The sequence below is a fragment of the Palaemon carinicauda genome, chromosome 39, assembly GCF_036898095.1.
Source record: "Palaemon carinicauda isolate YSFRI2023 chromosome 39, ASM3689809v2, whole genome shotgun sequence".
NCBI classification, from domain to species: Eukaryota; Metazoa; Arthropoda; class Malacostraca; order Decapoda; family Palaemonidae; genus Palaemon; species Palaemon carinicauda.
In genome coordinates, this window is record NC_090763.1 from 66,281,445 (window position 1) to 66,288,944 (window position 7,500).

The 7,500-nt window shown below is 37.2% G+C and overlaps 1 protein-coding gene across 1 annotated transcript in view; it reads right to left on the reverse strand.

Annotated features, from left to right (window-relative positions):
* Positions 1 to 7,500, reverse strand: part of LOC137631430 (helicase SRCAP-like) — a 16,810-nt gene that overhangs the window by 8,976 nt on the left and 334 nt on the right. The window lies entirely within an intron of this gene.

Genomic DNA, 7,500 nt, shown 5'->3' on the forward strand with positions numbered 1-7,500 from the left:
AATCACTGGTAGTTCTTTTCTTAAACGGCCTCAACAACGTTTATGCTTCCAAAAGGGTCAAATTACAGGCTACAACACCAATTGAAATTCGTCACCCTCATGCCGAAACTATCTCCCTCTACCCCTCATCATGCTCTAACCCACGTATGGCACTCGAGTAATATCTCTTATAGTTTCATTTATAATCCTGTCCAGCCATTTAACTCCCAATATCCTTCTATGGGGTTTGTTCTCAAATCTACTAAATCCATTGAAGAATGTTTCATTGTCATATCATGACTCATGTCCATCTAATAATAATAGTAATATATTCTAAAGTTTGAATTAAAATATTCAAAGTAACCCGGTATTTAGTAAAATACATTACCAAAGTTTGCTAGTTTGACGAGTAATTACAGAAGTATCATAGCAAATTGTTGCAAAACAATTCGTCACCCTCATAAACTAACTGCCTAAGTCATTTTCTCCACTTGTTGGGAAATAAAAAAACCTTCTCATTTCCTAATTCTTTATATCATTGTGTTGAGCTTCAATTCACAAATTCTAATTCACAAATTCTTCTGTTAAGAATTTGTGAATTGAAGCTCAACACAATGATATAAAGAATTAGGAAATGAGAGGTTTTTTTTTTTTTTATTTCCCAACAGTAGAGAAAATGACTTAGGCAGTTAGTTTATGAGGGTGACGAATTGTTTTGCCACAATTTGCTATGATACTTCTGTAATTACTCGTCAAACTAGCGAACCTTGGTAATGTATTTTACTAAATACCGGGTTACTTTGAATATTTTAATTCAAACTTTAGAATATATTACTATTATTATTAGATGGACATGAGTCACGGTATGACAATGAAACATTCTCCAATAGATTTAGTAGATTTGAGAACAAAGCCCATAGAAGGATATTGGGAGTTAAATGGCAGGACAGGATTAGAAATGAAACTATAAGAGAGATTACGCGAGTGCCATACGTGGGTTAGAGCATGATGAGGGGTAGATGGAGATAGTTTCGGCATGCTCTTCACACTCCATAGGAGAGATTAGTATACCAAACTTTCAACTGGGCTCCACATGGCACTAGAAGAGTTAGAAGACCCAGACCTACATGGCTGGAGGACTATGCAGAGTGAAGTATATGATGAATATATATATATATATATATATATGTACAGTATATATACATATATATATATATATATATATATATATACATATATATATATACATATATATACATTATATATATATATATATATACATTATATACATATGTATATATATATATATATATATACATAGGCTTTCTTTTTTGGAAACGTCTCACCATAGGCATCTAACTACCAGGTTTAATATTACTGCTTGGGACATTTGATGTACAAAGGGTGTGTAGAAGAGGAGTAAGGGTTCAATGAAACGTGCCAAAAGTCCCCTCGAGTACAATTATATAGGCAGGACCCTGAGTATAGCATTATTATATCAAAATTCCCCCAGGACAAACCTATTTAAACTATTTAAACCTGGAAACACATATGGTAGGATCTCAAAATTTTCCTCAGGACAAACCTACTTAAACTATTTAAACCTGGAAACACATATGGTAGGATCTCAAAATTTCCCTCAGGACAAACCTATTTAAACTATTTAAACCTGGAAACACATATGGTAGGATCTTAAAATTTTCCTCAGGACAAACCTACTTAAACTATTTAAACATGGAAACACATATGGTAGGATCTCAAAATTTCCCTCAGGACAAACCTATTTAAACTTGGAAACACATATGGTAGGATCTCAAAATTTTCCTCAAGACAAACCTACTTAAACTATTTAAACCTGGAAACACATATGGTAGGATCTCAAAATTTCCCTCAGGACAAACCTATTTAAACTATTTAAACATGGAAACACATATGGTAGGATCTCAAAATTTTCCTCAGGACAAACCTACTTAAACTATTCAAACCTGGAAACACATATAGTGGGAACTCAAAATTTCTCTCAGGAAAAACCTATTTAAACTATTTAAACCTGGAAACACATATGGTAGGATCTTATAATCCATGATCCTTATATATCACAAGACAGAAAATGTTTTAACCACGGCTACGAATATACAATTTTCTGTTTTGATTTTGTTTCAATTTATTTACCACATTTTTGTATAAATTCCTTCATTTTTAAGGGGACCAGTTCTGTTTTTCAATGGTAAATGATCTCTTTATAAGTTCCAATGCAGTAGATAATTCCAAACAATTGGAATTCATTCCTAAAACAACACAGTTAAATCGAGTTAATTTTCATATTAAAGGGAAGTAATGACTTGAGATATGCCATGCAAAATAATACAGCTCAAAGCGAATTTTACTTCAACCTCTACTAAATAATTTGTCCTTAATTTGCTATGTTAACTTTCAATTCATTTTCATGTGCAAATAATGTTTTGACACATCTTTCATCTGTTCCAGAACTTCGACTAAAATTTGGAATCTATATTGAAATTAAAGGGATAAGGTCATAAGTTCTATAAAACTTGAGAGAAAGAGAGAGAGATTGATTGATTGATTTAAAGTTTCGAGGCATCAGAGAGAGAGAGAGAGAGAGAGAGAGAGAGAGAGAGAGAGAGAGACAACTGAAGCTGTATTAAATAAAGAGCCAAGTCTGTTTGGAGGGAGCGATGAAGATGGGCGGAGAAATGATTTCAGGGGGGGGGTGTTGTTGGGTTGGGTTGAATTCAGGGCTTGGGGGAGGGGGCTTAGAAGGGATGATAGAGGGAGAGGGAGAGGGAGAGGGAGAGGGAGAGGGGCGAAGTGAAAAGACGCAGTGTGACCTTCCTTAGCTCTTGGCCATACTTGAACAGGGTGATAGTTCAAAGATTGACCGATAGAGTCATTATTTATAAGTATATTGGATAGACTTTCAAGCCCGCGCAAAGAAGGTGAAAAGAAGAAGAAGTAAAAGAAGCAACAGAAAGAATTCGGGAGACGGGAAAAAAAAATTTCGCATAAACTCTCCGTCAAAAGAGACGGTACAACTCACGCACATATATAAACCCAAAGTAAGCATTCTCCATTCAGGATTGCATTCAGCCTCGCCAATAAAAGCGATTTTATGATCGGCGAACAAGACACAGGTCCAATTTTCAATTATATGGCCATCGGCAGCATCAGCGGACTCCGGTTGTGCGTAGGTATTGGAACATGGAAGGGGTGGCGGCGGCCGCCGAACCGCTGGCGACTATCTGGCAGGCCATCAGGGCCATCATCACTGGCGGCCTTTGTCCCGCCTTCCTTCACACACACCATTATGTTCCCTAATGTAAATGATGCAGGTCGTAATGATCGTTTTATTGCGACCTCGTCTTGAAATGCTCCTCCGCTGCGGGAGGAGGAGAGGAGAGAGGCTGGCTTCCTTCGGCAGGAGAGAAGAGGTGGTGGTGGTTGAGGAGAGGGGCGGTGGAGGAGGAGGAGGAGGTCGTGGTGGAGGAGGAGGAGGTCCCGGAAGAGAAAGAGGAGGAGGAGGTCCAGGAAGAGGAAGAGGAGGAGGTTGTCCAGGAAGAGGAGAAGGAGGGGGAAGGTCCGAGAGGAGGGGGAGGAGGTCCAGGAAGAGGAGGAGGAGGAGAAGATCCAGGAGGAAGAGGAGGAGAAGATCCAGGAGGAGGAGGAGAAGATCCAAAAGGAGGAGGAAGAGGAGGAGGAGGAGAAGGAGAAGGTCGAGGAGGAAGAAGAGGGATAAAAAGATGGCGCTCGATGTTCAGGATGATGCTATGTAGATGGAATATAATTTTTTTTTTTTGCAAGTTGAGAAAACAAAGGGATAATGCAACAGAAAAAAGTGAGATGTTATCTAGTAATTCTTTTAACACACATATAAAAAAAAACTCCCAAACATCCTCCCCTGGAAAAAAAACATTGCCATGAAAGAGTAAAGTGCAAAAATAATTTATATATATATCTATATATATATATATATATATGTATATATATATATATATACATATATATATATATATATATATATATATATTATATATATATATATATATATATGTGTATATATATATATATATATATATAATATATTAAATAGACAAAAATTAAGGAAACTAACCATAGTACAACAAATATTGAAATTACCATTTAAGCATAACTGTAAATCTATTATGCTAAAATAAGGACAACAAAACAAAGTTTTAGCTTCGCACAATACCGATGACTTTAGCAATTTTATACCATATATTAATAACTAATTTCATGCAAGTCGGATAAAAAATGATCAAGATATAGCAAAAAGACTTTTTTGACCTTTTCGTGACCTTGACCTTTGACCCAATCACTCCCAATATCTAATCGAATTGTCACTGGACCATGGGCAATCATCTCACCATATTTCATGAGATTTGGTCTAATAGGTTTCGAGTTACGCGAATCACAAACACACAGACATTGCATACACCATGAATTAAAGTACGTGAATTGCGTATGCGAATCACAAACACACAGACATTGCATACACCATGAATTAAAGTACGTGAATTGCGTATGCGAATCACAAACACACAGACATTGCATACACCATAAATTAAAGTACGTGAATTGAGTTATCCGAATCACAAACACACAGACATTGCATACACCATGAACTAAAGAACGTGAATTGCGTTTTCTAATTTAGAGCGGGTCCTTATATATTAATGACTTGTTTAAGAACATTCCTTGCCCAGCAATATGGCGTATCATTCTTAACCCTTTGACAGAGGATCTTCTATGCCAAATATTCCACAAAACCAGCCTTTGCATTAATTGATGCAGCGAAAAAGACAGCACTAATAGTAGCAGTAAATTATATTAAATATGATAATCCACAATTTATAAAAAATAAATTTATTGAGCTTTCAAAGGGCCCATCTCCCTTCCTCTTCAGAAAACAAATAAATTTGTTTTCTGATGAGACGGGAGATGGTCCCTTCGAAAGCTCAAGAAATTTAATTTGTCATAAATTGTACTTTCTGAAGAGGAAGGGAAATGGTTCCTTCGAAAGCTCAATAAATTAAATTTTTCATGAATTTTGTCTTCTGAAAAGGGAGGGAAATGGTCCCTTCGAAAGCTCAATAAATTAAATTTTTCATGAATTTTGTCTTCTGAAAAGGGAGGGAAATGGTCCCTTCGAAAGCCCAATAAATTTAATTTTTCATAAATTGTGTTTTCTGAAGAAGAAGGGAGATGTTCCCTTCGAAAGCTCAATAAATCTAATTTTTCCTAAATTGTGCGTTATTTCATGCATTACACATACACGTAAAATTATATATTTTGAAGTAGTAAACTATATTATTCCGACGTGATTCCACGTACGTAAGCCTCTCTATCCACTCAGCACCGATTGCATATGTATGCAGACAGCTTCACCTGCCCACCAACTTATTGGAGTTACACACAGCAGGCATTTCAGGCATACCTGAGGAAGCTTACTTGACCAGGTGAGACTGACCCCTCCCTATTATAATCACCTCCGCCAACGAAGGTGGGAGGAAGTTATGTTTTCGTCCCTTCTTGTCTGTTTGTCCGTTTTTCTGTTTGTTTGTGTACAACTTCCTGGCCACGATTTTACTCATAGAGAAACTTTCAGGAATTGATTGATATGTTGAGACGTGGAAGTGATTTAATTTTCAAAGTCCAAAGTCAAAGGTCAAGGTTAAGGTCGAGCAAAAGGTCGACCGAGTTAACCCCAACCTTAACCCCAAGTTCGCACATGGTTGACACACAGACTTCAAATACGCCTACTGAAATAAGCTGCAGTGGTGGCGGTCTGCACTCTCAAGAGTGCTTTTCTAGTTGAAAGTGTGGATGAAAATACAGTTTAGCAAGATTACCGTAGCGCATTCGGTACACCTGATAAAGTCACGGTCTAGATATAACTGTACAGGTAAATTTGCCAGGTATACCTGTAGGTATATAGGAACTAGCAATATCGCTATGGGCAACTGTTATTTACTAAAGTAGAGAGTGAGAGAGAGAGAGAGAGAGAGAGAGAGAGAGAGAGAGCTGCATTAAAAAGAGAGAAACATCTGACGCTGCATTAAGAGAGAGAGAGAGAGAGAGAGAGAGAGAGAGAGAGAGAGAAAACTGAAGCTGCATTAAATAGAGAAACACCTGACGCTGCATTAGAGAGAGAGAGAGAGAGAGAGAGAGAGAGAGAGAGAGAACTGAAGCTGCATTAAATAGAGAAACACCTGACGCTGCATTAGAGAGAGAGAGAGAGAGAGAGAGAGAGAGAGAGAGAGAGAGGAGAGAGAGAGCTGAAGCTGCATTAAATAGAGGGAAACAACTGCGCTGCATTAGAGAGAGAGAGAGAGAGAGAGAGAGAGAGAGAGAGAGAGAGAGAACTGCTTTTTTAAGGTAAGTAGGGTATATATCAAGACAGATTTGTATAGAATCACAGGATTTTCAAAACCTTTATTGTATTTCGACTATGAAAAGGTAAACTATACGCTGAAATTATTATGAAACTCTCAGAGGCGTGTGGGTGAAACGGATAAGCCCATTTCAAATATCAAATTAAATAAAAACATTTTATATGGCGATATGTGCGACAAAACAGAATTCAGATAAATATTCGATTCGGACACAACTTGTAATTTCAAACTGAAATTGGAAAAAAAAGATGAAAAAAAGGCGTCTCATCATCGGCTGCAAAAAAAAAAAAAAAAAAAAAAAAAATCTTGTGGTTTTTGACAGGGAATTGATGGCGTAACAAAAATCCCGCAAGCAATCATGTTACTGATATATTAATATAATATACAACATCTCCCAAAGTTTGTACAGTTGGCTTCATTAATTCCCGTACACTGATGTCTCCTTAGCTTACCATAAAGTGTACCGGAATTAATGAAGCCAACTGTACTATTCGTATATACCTAAAAGAAAGTTCTGCATAAATTAAAGAACTGACGCAATATATATGCCACCGAGACCTTTTCCATACTTGCCTCAAACTCAGACATGAGTTCTCACTCTCTGAGATACCTTTGCAATATGTTAATACAGAAAGGAACCACTTTGGAGCCATATTAAGGACTAAATAGAAATGAATAATCTTGTTCCTATTTTCGTAATTGTATATTTTCAGATAATGAATAAAACATTAAGACAAATTCCTTGAATAGAATTTTACAGTGAATAGGAGATATATGATTGCCAACAAAATACCAATGAAAAGAATCATTGGAATAAAATAATTTCAATATGATATTCTAGAAGTTGTGGTGGCCTAGTGGCAGCGTCCTTGCATGGCGATCGCCAGACTGGGGTTCGAGTCCCGCTCAAACTCGTTAGTTTCTTTGGTCGCTGCAAACTCACCATCCTTGTGAGCTAAGGATGGGAGGTTAGGGGGAGCCTATAGGTCTATCTGCTGAGTCATCAGCAGTCATTGCCTGGCCCTCCCTGGTCCTAGCTTGGGTGGAGAGGGGGCTTGGGGGGTGATCATACGTATATATGTTCAGTCTC